Genomic DNA, 16,119 nt, shown 5'->3' with positions numbered 1-16,119 from the left:
CCACCCCCCCTCTCTTGCACTCCCCCTCTCTATCACTACCCCCTCATTCTGTCACTCCCACTCTCTTTCACCCCCACTCTCTTTCACTCCCACTCAATGTCACTCCCCTCTCTTTCACTCCCCGTCTGTCACTCACCTCTCTTTCACTCCCCCGTCTGTCACTCACCTCTCTTTCACTCCCCCTGTCTGTCACTCAAGTCTCTGTCACCAACACCGCTCTCTTGCACTCCCCCTCTCTTTCACTCCCCTCTCTGTCACTCCCCTCTCTGTCACTCCCACTTTCTGTTACCCCCACTCTCTTTCACTACCCCAGTCACTCTCCTCTCTTTCACTCCCCCATCTGTCGCTCACATCTCTGTCACCACCCCCGCTTTCTTGCACACCCCCTCGCTTTCACTCCCCTCTCTGTCACTCCCGTCTCTGTCAATCCCCCACTTTGTCAATCCCCACTCTGTCACTCCCCTCTCTGTCACTCCCACTCTCTGTCACTCACCCCCTCCGTCACGCCCTCTTCGACACTCCCACCCTCTGTCACTCCCCCTCTCTGTCACCCAAATTCTCTGTCACTCCCCTCTCTGTCACCATCCCCGCTCTCTTGCACTCCCCCTCTCTTTCACTTCCCTCTCTGTCACTCCCCTCTCTATCATCCCCCTCGCTGTTACTCCCCCCTCTGTCACACCCCTCTCTTTCACCTAAATTCTCTGTCACTCCCCTGTCACTCCCCTCTCTGTCGCTCCCGATCTCTGTCACCCCCTTTCACTGTCACTCCTCCTCACAGTGACTCACCCCTCTGTCACTCCCCCTCTCTGGTACTCCTGCTCTCTGACATACCTGCTCTGTCACTCCCCGCTCTGTCACTTGCCTCTGGGTCACTCCGCTCTCGGTCAAACTGATCTTTGTCACTCACCTCTCTGTAACTCCCCTCTCTGTCACTAACCCTCGCTGTCAATCCCCCCTCTGTCACTCCCCCTCTCTGTCACTCAACTACCTGTCACTTTCCTCTAGTTCACTCCCACTCTCTGTCACTCATCTGTTTGTCACTCCCCCTCACTATTACTCGCCCTCACTTTCACTCCTGCTTTCTGTCACTCCCATCTCTGTCAATTTTCTCTCTGGTCACTCCCCTCTCTGACACCCCCCTCTCTGACACAGCCCCTCATTGCCAATACCCTATCTGTCACTCCTCCTTTCTGTCGCTCCCCCTTGCTGTCACTCCCCTCTCTGTCAATCCACTCTCTTTCGCTCAGCTCTCTGTCACTGCCCCTCTCTGTCACTTCCACTCTCTGTCACTCCCCACTCAGTGACACCCCTCTAATACTCTTCTTGTCACTCCCCTATCTGTCCCTCCCACTATATGTCACTCCCACTCATTGTCACTCCCCCTCACTGTCACTCCCACTCACTGTCAATCCCACAATTTGTCAATCCTCATCTCTCACTCCCCCTCTCTGTCACTCAACTACCTGTCACTTTCCTTTAGTTCACTCCCACTCTCTGTCACTCATCTCTTTGTCGCTCCCCTCACTATTACTCGCCCTCTCACTCCTGCTTTCTGTCACTCCCCTCTCTGTCCCTCCCCCTCTCTGTCAACTCCCTCTCTGTCACATCCCTTCTCTGTCAATTTACTCTCTGGTCACTCCCCTCTCTGACACCCCCCTCTCTGACACAGCCCCTCATTGCCAATCCCCTATCTGTCACTCCCCTCTCTGTCACTTCCACTCTCTGTCAATCCACTCTCTGTCACTCCCCACTCGGTGATACCTCTCTCTGTCAATACTCTTTTGTCACTCCCCTATCTGTCACTCCCACTATATGTCACTCCTGCTCATTGTCACTACCCCTCACTGTCACTCCCCCTCACTGTCACTCCCACTCACTGTCACTCCCCCTCTCTGTCACTCCCACTCACTGTCAATCCCACACTCTGTCAATCCTCATCTCTGTTGCTCCCCCTCTCTGTCACTCACCGTCTCTGCCATGCCCTCTCCAACGCTCCCACCCTCTGTCATCTGCTCCGTCTCTGTCACCCCCTGCACAGTCACTCCCCCTCTCTGTCACTCCCCTCTCTGTCACTCCTACTCTCTGTCATGCCCACTCACTGTCACTCACCCCTCTGTCACTCTGCCTCTCTGTCACTCCTGCTCTCTGACAAACCCGCTCTGTCACTCCCCGCTCTGTCACTTGCCTCTAGGTCACTCCCACTCTCTGTCGCTCCCACTCTTTGACACTCACCCTCTCTGTCCCTCCCCTCTCTGTCACTCCGCTCTCTGATACCCCCCTCTCTGACACTTCCCCTCATTGCCAATCCCCTTTCTGTCACTCCCCTCTCTGTCATTCCTGCTCTCTGTCAAACCCTCTCACTCCCACTCTCTGCTACTCCCCTCTGTCACTCCCACTCTCTGTCACTCCCACTCTCTGTCACTCCTCCTCTCCCTCACTCCCACTCTCTGTCACCTCCTCCCTCTCTGACATGCCCCTTCATTGCCAATCGCCTTTCTGTCACTCCCCTCTCTGTCACTCACCCTCTCTGTCATGCCCTCTTCATCACTCCCATCCTCTGTCACCTCCTCCCTCTATGTCACCCCTCCTTACTGTCACTTCCACTCTCTGTCACTACCCCCTCTTTCTGTCACTCCCACCCTCTGTCACTCCCACTCTCCTTCACTCCCCCTCTCTGTCTCTCCTATTCACTGTCAATCACACACTCTGTCAATCCTCATCTCTGTCTCTCCCCTCTCTTTCACTCCCCCGGTCTGTCACCCACCTCTCTGTCACCATCTCCGCTCTCTTGCACTCCCCCTCTATTTCACGCCCTTCTCTGTCACTCCCCTCCCTGTCAATCCCCTTCTTTGTCACTCCCATCTCTGTCACCCCCCTCACTGTCACTCCCTCTCTCTGTCACTCCCGCTCTCTGTCACCCACATTCTCTGTCACTCCCCTCTCCGTCACTCCCACTCTCTGTCACACCCACTCACTGTTACTCCCCCTCACTGTCACTCAGCCCTCTGTCACTCTGCCTCTCTGTTACTCCCTATCTCTGACATACCTGCTCTGCCACTTGCCTCTAGGTCACTCCCCTCTCGGTAAGACTGATCTTTGTCACTCACCTCTCTCTCTCTCTACCCTCTCTGTCACTCACCGTCACTGTCACTCCCCCTCTCTGTCACTCACCTCCCTGTCACATTCCTTTCTGTCACTCCCACTCTACGTTACTCATCTCTTTGTCGCTCCCCCTATCTGTCACTTGCCCTCTCTTTCACTCCTGCTCCCTGTCACTCCCCTCTCTGTCCCTCCCACTCTCTGTCACTCCCCACTCGGTCACACCCCTCTCTGTCAATACCCTCAATGTCACTCCCCTATCTGTCACTCCCACTCTCTGTCAATCCCCACCCTGTTACACCCCTCTCGGTCATTCTGCTCTCTATCATTCCAGTCCACAGACAATCTGCTCACCCTCTCAATTCACCCACAGCTGCTCCCTTGCTTCACTTTCTGTCGCTCCCACTCTCTGTCACTCCCACTTTCTGTCACTCCCCTCTCGGTCAATCCTCTCGCTGTCACTCCCATGCTCCGTCACTCCCCTCTCTGTCACTCCCCTCTCTGAAACTACCCCTCGCTGTTATTCCCCTCTCTGTCACCCCCCTCTCTGTCCCTCCCACTCTCTGTCACTCCCCACTCGGTCACACCCCTCTCTGTCAATACCCTTCTTGTCACTCCCCTATCTGTCACTCCCACTCTCTGTCAGTCCCACTCACTGTCACTCCTCCCCACTGTCACTCCCCATCTCTGTCACTCCCGCTCTCTGACACTCCCACTCACTGTCAATCCCACACTCTGTCACTCCTCCTCTCTGTCGCTCACACTCTCTGTCACCTGCACTCTCTGTCACTCACCCTCTCTGTCAAGGCCTCTACGTCGCTCCCACCCTCTGTCACCTCCTCCCTCTCTGTCACACCCCCTCACTGTCACCACCCCTTCTCTCTTGCACTCTCCCTCTCTGTCACCAGCCCCTCTTTCTGTCACTCTGACTCTCTGTCACCCCCACTCTCTTTCACTGCCCCTCTCTGTCGCTCCCTTCTCTTTCACTCCCCCTGTCTGTCACTCACCTCTCTGTCACCACCCCCCGATATCTTGCACTCCCCCTCTCTGTCACTCCCCTCTCCTTCAGTCCCCTCTCTGTCACTCCCACTCTTTGTCACAACCCTCTCTGTCAATACCCTTCTTGTCACTCCCCTATCTGAGACTCCCCCTCACTGTCACTCCCACTCACTCTCACTCCCCCTCACTGTCACTCTCCCCTCTGTCGCGCCCCATCTCTGTCACTCCCGCTGTCTGACACGCCCGCGCTGTCATTCCCCTCCCTGTCACACCCCCTCTCAATCACTTCCCTCCCTGTCACTCCCGCTCTCTGACGCTCAACCTCTCTGTCACTCCCCTCTCTGTCAATCTGCACTCTGTCAAAACCCTCTCTGTTACTCCTGCACTCCGTTACTCCCCCTCTCTGTCACTCCCCCTCTGTCACTCCCCCCCCTCAGTCACTCCCCTCTCTGTGACTCTGGCTCTCTGATGCTCACCCTCTCCGTCTCTCCCCTCTCTGTCAACCCCCACTCTATCAAACCTCTTGCTTTCACTCCCACTCTCTGTCACTCCCCTCTCTGTCACTCCCCTTCACTGTCTATCCCCACTCTGTCACTCTCCCTCTCTTTCACTCCCCTATCTGCCTCTCCCCCTCTCTGTCACTCCTCTTCCTGTCACTCCACTCTCTTTCGCTCCCCCTCTCTGTCACTCACCTCTCTATCGCTCCCCTCTCTGTCAATCCCCCTTTCATTCACTCGCCTCTCTGCCATTCCCCCTCTCTCTTGCACTCTCCCTCTCCATGACCGCTACTTTCTTTCACTCCCCTCTGTCACTCCCCTCCCTGTCAATCCCCCTCTCTGTCACTCCCCCCTCTCTGTCAATTGCCTCTCAGTCACACATCAATCTGGCTCTCCCCATCTCTGTCACACCCCCTCTCTGTCACTCCCCTCCCTGTCACTCCTGCTTCCTGACACTCCCCCTCTCTTTCATTGCCTTCTCTGTCATTCCCCACTGGGTCATGCCTTCTCTGTCAATCCTCTTCTTGTCACTCCTCTATCTGTCACACCCACTCTCTATCACTCCCACTCACTATCACTCCCCCTCATAAGGCCATAAGACATAGGAGCAGAAATTAGGCGATTCGGCCCATCTAGTCTGCTCCGCCGTTCAATCATGGCTGATAAGTTTCTCAACCACATTCTCCCGCCTTCTCCCTGTAACCTTTGATCCCCTTACCAATCAAGAACCTATCTATCTCGGTCTTAAATACACTCAATGACCTGGCCTCCACAGCCTTCTGTGGTAATGAATTCCATAGAATCACCACTCTCTGGCTAAAGAAGTTTCTCCTCATCTCTGTTCTAAAAGGTCTTCCCTTTACTCTGAGGCTGTGCCCTCGGGTCCTAGTCTCTCCTACTAATGGAAACATCTTCCCCACGTCCACTCTATCCGGGCCTTTCAGTATTCTGTAAGTTTCAATCAGATCCCCTCTCATCCTTCTAAACTCCATCGAGTATAGACCCAGAGTCCTCAAACATTCCTCATATGTTAAGCCCTTCATCCCTGGGATTGTTCTCGTGAACGTCCTCTGGACCCTCTCCAGGGCCAGCACATCCTTACTGAGATACAGGGCCCAAAATTGCTCACAATATTCTAAATGTGGTCTGACCAGAGCCTTATAAAGCCTCAGCAGCACATCCCTGCTTTTATATTCTAGTCCTCTCGAAACAAATGCCAACATTGCATTTGCCTTCCTAACTACCGACTCAACCTGCAAGTTAACCTTAAGAGAACCCTGGACTAGGACTCCCAAGTCCCTTTGCACTCCAGATTTCTGAATTCTCTCCCCATTTAGAAAATAGTCTATGCCTCTATTCTTCCTAACAAAGTGCATGACCTCACACTTCCCAACTATGTATTCCATCTGCTACTTCTTTGCCCATTCTCCTAACCTGTCTAAATCCTTCTGCAGCCTCCCCGTCTCCTCAATACTACCTGTCCCTCCACCTATCTTTGTATCATCTGCAAACTTAGCCAGGATGCCCTCAGTTCCTTTATCTAGATTATTAATTCATAAAGTGAAACGTTGTGGTCCCAACACTGACCCTTGCGGAATTCCACTAGTCACCGGCCGCCATCCTAAGAAGGACCCCCTTATCCCCACTCTCTGTCTTCTGCCAGACAGCCAATCTTCTATCCATGCTAGTACCTTGCCTCTAACACCATGGGCTCTTAGCTTACTGAGCAGCCTCCTGTGCGGCACCTTGTCAAAAGCCTTCTGGAAGTCCAAGTAAATAACATTCATTGGCTCTGCTTTGTCTAACCTACTCGCTACCTCCTCAAGAATTCTAACAGATTTGTCAGGCATGACCTTCCCTTGATGAAGCCGTGCTGACTTTGCCCTATTTTGTCATGCACTTCCAAGTATTCTGAAATCTCATCCTTAATAATGGACTCTAAAATCTTACCAACGACCGAGGTCAGGCTAATCGGCCTGTAATTTCCCGTCTTTTGCCTCACTCCCTTCTTAAACAGGGGGGTTACATTAGTGATTTTCCAGTCCTCTGGGATCCTCCCTGACTCCAGTGATTCCTGAAAGATCACCACTAACGCCTCCACTATCTCTTCAACTATCTCCTTCAGAACTCTGGGGTGTAATCCATCTGGTCCAGGTGATTTATCCACCTTCAGACCTTTCAGTTTTCCTAACACCTTCTCCTTGGTAATGGCCACCATAGTCACCTCTGCCCCCCGACTCTCTTGAACTTTGGGAATGTCACTCGTGTCTTCCACTGTGAAGACTGATGCAAAGTACCTATTCGGTTCCTCCGTCATTTCTTTGTTTCCCACTACTACTTCTCCAGCATCATTTTCCAGCAGCCCAATGACCACTATTGCCTCTCTCTTACCCTATATATATCTAAAAAACTCTTGCAATCTTCTTTTATATTACTGGCTAGTTTACCCTCATATTTAATCTTCTCCTTCCTTATTTCTTTTTTAGTTGTCCTCTGTTGGTCTTTGCAGGCTTCCCAATCCCCTGGTTTCCCACTGCTCTTCGCTGCATTGTATGCTTTCTCTTTAGCTTTTATGCTGTCCCTGACTTCCCTTGTCAGTCATGGTTGCCTTGTCCTCCCTTTAGTATGCTTCTTCTTCCTAGGGATCAATTTTTGCTGTGTCTCCCAAATTACTCCCAGAAACTACTGCCATTGCTGTTCCACTGTCTTTCCTGCTAGGCTCACCTCCCAGTCAATTCTGGCCAGCTCCTCCCTCATGCCTCTGTAGTTGCCTTTATTCAACTGCAATACCGTTACATCTGATTCCAGCTTTATCCTCTCAAATTGCAGTGTAAATTCTAACATATTATGGTCACTTCCACCTAAGGGTTCCTTCACCTTAAGCTCCCTTATCAAATCTGCCTCATTACACATCACTAAATCTAGAATTGCCTGTTCCCTAGTGGGCTCCACCACAAGCTGCTCCAAAAAGCCACAGTCATTCGCTCCTCTGTCGCTCCCCCTCTCTGTCACTCCTGCTCTCTGACACTCCCGGTCTGTCACTCCCCTCTCTGTCACACCCCTACTCTGTCACTCACCCTCGCTGTCACTCCCAATCACTGTCACTCTCACTCTCTGACACTCCCCCTCTCTGTCACTCCCCTCTCTGACACACCCTCTCTGTCACACATCCTCTCTGTCACTCCCCTCTCTGTCAGTCCCTTCTCTGTCGCTCCCCTCTCTGTCACTCCTACTCACTGACACTCACCCTACTTGTCACTTCCCTCTCTGTCAGTCCCGTTCTCTGTCACACCCCTTCTTCTTTACTCCCGCTCTCTGACACTCATTCTCTCTGTCAGTCCCCTTCTCTGTCACTTCCCTCTCTGACACCCCCCTCTCTGTCGCTCCCCTCTCTGTCACTCCTACTCACTGACACTCACCCTACTTGTCACTCCCCTCTCTGTCACTTTCCTCTCTGACATCCCCCTCTCTGACACTCTCCCTCATTGCCAATCCCTTCTCTGTCACTCCCCTCTTTGTCAATCCCCTCTCTGTCAAACCACTCTCAGTCACTCCCCCTCTCAGTCACTCTCCTCTCTGTTACTCCTCCTCTCTGCCATTCACCCTCACCATCATGCCCTCTCCGTTGCTCCCATCCTCTGTCACCTCCCCTCTCTGTCAACCCCCCCCCCCACTGTCACTCCCACTCACTATCATTCCACCTCACAGTCACTCACCCCTCTGTCACTCCGCCTCTCTGTTACTCCCGCTCTCTGACATACCCGCACTGTCACTCGCCGCTCTATCACTTGCCTCTAGGTCACTGCCCTCTCGGTCAGACCGATCTTTGTCACTCCCCCTCTCTGTCACACCCCTCTCTGTCACTCCTGCTCTCTGTCACTCCCCTCTCTGTCACTCCCCTCTCTGTTACTCCCTGTCTCTATTACTCCCACTCATTGTCATTTCCTTCCCTGCCACTCCCCATGTCTGTCATTCCCCTCCCTGTCTCTCCTCTTCCTGTCACTCCCCCTCCATGTCACTGCCCATTTTTGCACTCCCCTTCTCTCTCTGTCAGCGCCCCCCTCTCTGCCACTCCACCTCTCTGTCACTCAATTTCTTTCACTCCCCTCTCTGTCACTCCCCTCCCTGACACCCCTCTCCCTGACACTCCCCATCATTTTCAATCTCCTCTCTGTAATTCCTACTCTCTGATAGCCCAAATCTCAGTCACCCCTCCCCTCTCTTTCACTCCCCTGTCTCTGCCATTCCCCCTCTTCATCCACCCTCTCCATCGTCCCCCCTCACCATCACTCCCAATCTCTTTCACTCCCCTCTTCTGACACTCCTGGTGTCTTTCACTCCCATTTCTGTCACTCCCCACTCGGTCACGCCCCTCTCTGTCAATCCCCTCCCTGTCAATCCCCTCTCTGTCACTCCCCTCCCTGTCACTCCCGCTCTCAGAGACTCAGACGCTCTGTCCCTCCCCTCTCTGTCATTTCCCCTCTCTTTCATTCCCCTTTCTGTCACTCCCTGTCTCAGTCACTCACCTCCCTGTCACTCCTGCTCTCTGACGCTCACCCTCTCTGTCACTCCCCTCTCTGTCAATGCTCTCTCTGTCACTCCCAGTCTCTGTAAATCCCCTCTCTGTCACTCCCACTCACTGTCAATCCCACACTCTGTCACTCCTCCTCCATGTCGCTCCCCCTCTCTCTCACCTGTACTCTCTGTCACTCACCCTCTCCGTCATGCCCCCTCCGTCGTTCCCAGCCTCTGTCACCTCTGCCCTCTCTGTCAACCCCCCTCTCCGTGACTCCCACTCTTTTTCACTCCTCTCCTCTGACACTCCCTGTCTCTTTCATTCCCCTTCAATCACTCCCCAACCGGTCACGCCCCTCTCTATCAATCCTCTCCCTGTCAATTCCCTCTCTGTCACTCCCTTCTCCATCACTCCTGCTCTCTGACACTCACCCTCTTTGTCACTCCCCTCTATGTCACTCCCACTCTCAGTCACTCCCCTCTGTCACTCCCACTCTCCGTCACTCCCCTCCCTGTCACTCCCCCTCTCTGTCACTCCCACTTACTATCACTCCCATTCTCTGTCACTCCTCCTCCATGTCACACCCCTTTCAGTCACTCCCTCGCTGTCAGTCCCCTCTCTGTCACTCCCCCCTCTGTCACACCCAGTCTCTGTCACTCCGCCTCTCTGCCACCCCCACTCACTTTCACTCCCCTCTTTGACAATCCCCCTCTCTGTCACTCCTCTTTCTGTCACTCGCCTCTCTGTCACTCCCATCGCTGTCACTCCCCCTCTCTGTTTCTCGCCTCTCTGTCACGCCCCCTCTGTCAATTCCCCTCTCTGTCATTCCGCTCTCAGTCAGTCCCCCTCTCTGTCACTCTCCTCTCTGTCACTCCCATCACTGTCACTCCCCTGTATGTCACGCGCCTCTCTGTCAATCCCCCCTCCCTGTCACTTACCCCCCATCACTCCCACTCTTTGTCATACCCACTCCCTGTCACCCCCGCTCCCTGTCACCCCCACTCTCTGTCACTCCCGTTCTCCGTCACTCCCCTCCCTGTCACTCCTACTCTCTGACATTCACCTTTACTGGCACTCCAGTCTCTGTCAATCCCCTGTCTGTCAAACCCCTTTCTGTCACTCCTCCTTTCTGGTCGCCCTCACTCTATGTCACTCCCCCTCTCCGCCACTCCCTCTCTGTCATTCCCCGCTCAGTCACACCTCTTTCTGTCACTTGTCTCTCTGTCTCTCCCCTCTCTGTCACTCCCCCTCTCTGTCACTCCCGCTCTCTGTCACTCCCCCTCTCTCTGACTCCCCATTTATGTCACTTCCCCTCTCGCTCTCTCCCCCTCGCTGTCACTCCCCATCTCTGTCACTTCACTCACCGGCACACCCTCTCTCCATCACCCCCCTCTCTGTCACTCCCCTCCCTGTCCCTCCCGCTCTCTGACACTCACCATCTCTGTCCTTCCTCCTCTCTGCCAGACCCCTCCCTATCACTCCCATCTCTGTCACTCCCCCTCTTAGTAACTCCCCTCCCTGTCATTCCCACTCTCTGATGCTTACCCTCTCTGTCACCCTCACTCTCTGTCACAGCCCCTCTCCGTCACTCCCACTGTCATTCCCAGCTCAGTAATACCACTCTCTGTCAGTCCCCTCTCTATCACTCCCCTCTGTCACACTCAGTCTCCGTCACACCCCTCTCTTTTATTTCGCCTCTCTGCCACCCCCACTCACTTTCACTCCCCTCTCTGTCAATCCCCGTCTCTGTCACTCCTCTCTCTGCCAGTCGCCTCCCTGTCACTCCCATCTATGTCACTCCCATCTCTATCACTCGCCTCTCTGTCTCTCCCCCTCGCTGTCAATCCCCTCTCTACGTCACTCTCCAATCTGTCTCTCCCGCTCTCTGTCAATCGCCCCTCCCTGTCACTTCATGCCCTATCACCCCTGCTCTCTGTCACTCCCCCTCTCTCTCTCTCCTCCTCTCTGTCACTTCTCTCACTGGCACTCCCCCCTCTCCATCATCCGCCTTCTCCGTCACTCCCCCTCTCTGTCACTGCTGCACTCTGTCACTCTCACTCTCTGTCACTCCCCTCTCTGTCACTGCCCCCTCTGTCAGTCCCCTCTCTTTCAATCCCCCTCTCTGTCACTCCCCCACTCTGCCGCCACCACACCCTCTCACTACCCTTCTGTCACTCCTCTCTCTGTCTCTCCCATGCTCTGTCACTCCTCCGCTCTTTCACTCCATTAGACTGTCACTCCCCCTCCCTGTCACTCCCCCTCTCTGTCACTAACCCCCCTCTGTGAATCTCCCTCTCTGTCAATCCCCACTCTCTGTTACTCCCATCTCAGTCAATCCCCCTCTCTGTCACTCCCCCCTCTCTGTCACTTCCCTCTCTGTCACTCCCCTCTCTGTCACTCCCCCCTCTCTGTCAGTCCCCTCTCTTTCAATACCCCTCTCTGTCAATCCCCCCTCTGCCGCCCCCACACCATCTCACTCCCCTTCTGTCACTCCCCTCTCTGTCTCTCCCACTCTCTGTCACTCCTCCTCCCTTTCACTCCATCTCACTGTCACTCCCTCTCCCTGTCACTCACCCCTCTGTCAATCTCCCTCTCTGCCACTCCACCCTCTCTGTCACTCCGTTATCTGTTACATACCCTCTCTGTCACTCCCCTCTCTGTCACTTCCCTCTCTGTCACTTCCATCTCTGATCTCTGGCATTCCCACTCTCTGTCACTTCCCTCGCTATCACTGCCCCCTCTCTGTCACACTCCTCTCTCTCACTTCCCTCTCCGTCACTCCCACTCTCTGTCACTCTCCTCTCTGTCAGTCCCCTCTCTAACAATCCCCCTCTCTGTCACTCCGCTATCTGTCACTCCCCCTCTCTGTCACACTTCCCCTCTCTGTCACTTCCCCTCTATCACTTCCCTCTCTGTCACTTCTATCTCTGTCATTCCCACTCTCTGACCCTTCCCTCTCTGTCACTCCCACTCTCTGCCACTCTCCTCTCTATCACTGCGTCCTCTCTGTCAGTCCCCTCTCTATCAATCCCCCTCTCTGTCAGTCCCCTCTCTGTCAAACTCCCCTCTCTGTCCCTTCCCCCGGTCACTCCCGCTCTCTATCACTTCCCCTCTCTGTCACTTATCCTCTTTGTAACTCTTCCTCTCGGTGTCTTCTGTCTCCGACACTCCGCTCTCTCCATCATCCCCCCTCTCTGTCAACCCCCTCTCTGTCACTCCCCTATCTGTCACTCATACGCTCTATCACTCCTTCTCCGTCACTGCCCCTGTCACTGCCCTCCTCCCTGTCACTTCCCCTCTCTGGCACTCCCCCTCTTTGTTAATCTTCCTCTCTGCCACTCACCCCTCTCTGTCACTCCACTGTCACTCCCCTCTCTGTCACTCTCCCTCCCTGTCACTTCCCTCTCTGTCACTTCCCTCTCTGTCACTTCCCTCACTGTCCTTCTCACTCTCTGTCACTCCCCTCTCTCACACTGCCCCCTCTCTGTCGCTCACCCTCTCTGTCACCCCCAAACCCTGGCACTCCCCTATCTGTCACTCCCCTCTCTCTCACTTCCCTCTTTGTCAATCCCCTCCCTGTTACTTCACTCTCCATCACTCCCCCCTCTCTTTCACACCCCTCTCTGTCATTGCCTCTCGCTGTCAATCCCCTCTCTGTCACTTCCCTCTCTGTCAGTCCCCGCTCTTTCACTCCTCCTCTCTTTCACTCCCTCTCTCTTTCACTCCTCCTCTCTTTCACTCTCCCTCTCTTTCACACCTTCTCACTGTCACTGCATCTCTCTCTCACTCCCCTCTCTGTCACTGCCCGTCGCTGTCATTCCCACTCTCTGCCAATGCCCCTCTCTATCACTCCGCTACCTGTTACTCCCCCTCTCTGTCACTCCCCTCTCTGTCACTTCCATCTCTGTCACTCTCCTCTCTATCACTGCGCCCTCTCTGTCAGTCCCCTCTCTATCAATCCCCCTCTCTGTCAATCCCCTCTTTGTCAAACCACCCTCTCTGTCCCTTCCCCCGTCACTCCCGCTCTCTATCACTTCCCCTCTCTGTCACTTATTCTCTCTGTAACTCTTCCTCTCGGTGACTTCTGTCTCCGACACTCTGCCCTCTCCATCATCCCGCCTCTCTGTCAGCCCCCTCTCTGTCACTCCCCCCTCTCTGTCACTTCCCTCTGTCACCGTGCTCTCTGTCATGCCCCTATCTGTCATTCATACTCTCTGTGACTCCTCCTCCGTCACTGCCCCTGTCACCGCCCTCCTCCCTGTCACATCCCCTCTCTGTCACTCCCCTATCTGTCACTCCCCCTCTCTGTAACTCCCCCCTCTCTGTCACTGCCCCCTCTCTGTCACTTCCCTCTCTGTCATTCCCACTCTCTGTCACCCCCCTCTCTGTCACTCCCCTCTCTTTCACTCCCCTCTCTTTCACTCCCCTCTCTGTCACTCCCCTCTCTGTCACTCCCCTCTCTGTCACTCCCCTCTCTGTCATTCCCCGCTCAGTCACGCCCCTTTCTGTCAATCCCCTCTCTGTCAATCCCCCTCTCTCACTCTCCCCCTATCTGTCACTCCCCTCTCTGTTACTTCGCCTCTCTGCCACCCTCTCTCACTTTCACTCCCCTCTCAGTCAATCCCCTTCTCTGTCACTCCCCTCTCTGTCAATCCCCCTCTCTCACTCTCCCCCTCTCTGTCACTCCCCTCTCTGTCAATCCCCCTCTCTCACTCTCCCCCTCTCTGTCACTCCCCTCTCTGTTACTTCGCCTCTCTGCCACCCTCTCTCACTTTCACTCCCCTCTCTGTCAATCCCCCTCTCTCAGTCTCCCCCTCTCTGTCACTCCCCTCTCTGTCAATCCCCCTCTCTCACTCTCCCCCTCTCTGTCACTCCCCTCTCTGTCAATCCCCCTCTCTCACTCTCCCCCTCTCTGTCATTCCCCTCTCTGTCAATCCCTCTCTCTCACTCTCCCCCTCTCTGTCACTCCCCTCTCTGTCAATCCCCCTCTCTCACTTTCCCCCTCTCTGTCACTCCCCTCTCTGTCAATCCCCCTCTCTCACTCTCCCCCTCTCTGTCACTCCCCTCTCTGTCAATCCCCCTCTCTCACTCTCCCCTTCTCTGTCACACCCGTCTCTTTCATTCTCATCTCTGTCACTCTCTACTCTATCTCTCCCCCTCTCTGTCACTCGCCCCTCCCTATCATTTCGCTCCCTATCACTCCCGTTCTCTCTCACTCCCCATCTCTCTCTCTCCCCCTTTGTCACTTCTCTCACCGGCACTCCCCCATCTCCATCATCCGCCCTCTCCATCGCTGCCCCTCTCTGTTATTCCCATCTCTGTCACTACCCCTCTCTGTCACTCCCCCTCTCTCACTCTCCCCCTCTCTGTCACTCCCCTTCTCTGTCACTTCTCTCACCAGCACTCCCCCCTCTCCATCATCCCCCTTCTATGTTACTCCCCCTCTCTGTCATTCCCATCTCTGTCACTCCTCCTCTCTGTCAATCTCCCTCTCTGTCACTCCCCTCTCTCCATCACTCCCTATCTGTCATTCCCATCTCTGTCACTCCTCCTCTTTGTCATTCCCCCCTCCCTGTCCTTTCCTTCCTGTCACTCCCGGTCTCTGTCACTCACCGTCTCTGCCACTCTCCATCTCTCTCACTCCCCTCCCTGTCACTCCCCTCTCTGTCACTCCCCTCTCTGTCAATCCCCCTCTGTGCCAATCTCCCTCTGTCAATCCCTTCTCTGACACTTCAATCACCATCACTCCTCCTTCTCCATCACCCCACCTCTCCGTCACTCCACACTCTCTGTCACTCCCCGTTGCTGCCAATATCCTTTCTGTCACTCCCCACTCTGTCACTCTCCCTCCCTGTCACTTACCCCCAGTCACTTCCGCTCTCTGTCACTTCCCCTCTCTTCCAATCCCCCCTGCCTGTCATTTCCCCCTGTCATTCCCACTCACTGTCACTCCCCCTCTCTATCACTCCCCTCCGTCACACCACTCTCTGTAACTCCCCCTCTCTGTCACTTCTGTCTCTGACACTCCGCCCTCTCTATCATCCCCCCCTCTCCGTCACTCCCCCCTCTCTGTCAATCTCTCTCTCTGTCACTCCCCCTTTCTGGTCACCCCCAATCTCTGTCACTCCCATGTCACTCACCTTTGCTGTCACTTCCCTCTCTGTTACTCCCACTCTCTGTCAATCTCCTCTCTGTTAATCCCCCTCTCTGTCACTCCCCTCTCTGTTAATGCCACTCTCTGTCACACCCACTTTCTGGACATCTCCACTCTCTGTCAATCCCCTCTCTGTTAATCCCCCTTTCTGGTCACCCCCAATCTCTGTCACTCCCCTGTCAATCACCCTCGCTGTCATTTCACTCTCTGTAACTCCCCCCTCCCTGTTACTACCCTCCCTGACAATCCCCTCTCTGCCACTCCCCTTTCTATCTCTCCCCTCTCTGTCACTCCCCCTCACTGTCACTCCCGTTCTCTTTCGCTCTCCCTATCTGTTGCTCCACCTCTGTCACTTCCACTCTCTGTCACTCCTGCTCTCTGACACTATCTCTCTGTCACTCCCCATTGCTGTCAATCCCCTGTCACTCCCCACTCTGTCAATCTCCCTCCCTGTCACTACCCCCACCCCCCCATCACTCCCACTCTCTGTCACTTCCCCTGCCTGTCATTTCCCCTCTCTGTCACTTCCCCTCTCTGCCAATCCCCCTGCCTGTCATTTCCCCTCTGTCAGTCCTGTTCTCTGTCACTCATCCCTTCTGTCACTCCCCCTCTCTCTCACTCCCCTACATCACTCCCCCTATCTGTAACTCCCCATCGCTGTCACTGCTGTCTCCAACACTCCACCCTCTCCATCATCCCCCCTCTCTGTCACCCCCCCTCTCTGTCACTCCACTATCTGTCACTCATACTGTCTGTCACTCCTTCTCCATCACTCCCCGTCACCGCCCTCCTCCCTGTCACTCCCCCTCTCTGTCAGTCCCCTCTCTATCAATACCCCTCTCTTCTGCCCCCAC

This window comes from Carcharodon carcharias, chromosome 16 (assembly GCF_017639515.1).
Source record: "Carcharodon carcharias isolate sCarCar2 chromosome 16, sCarCar2.pri, whole genome shotgun sequence".
Classification (NCBI taxonomy): domain Eukaryota; kingdom Metazoa; phylum Chordata; class Chondrichthyes; order Lamniformes; family Lamnidae; genus Carcharodon; species Carcharodon carcharias.
This window is presented reverse-complemented; position numbering follows the sequence as displayed.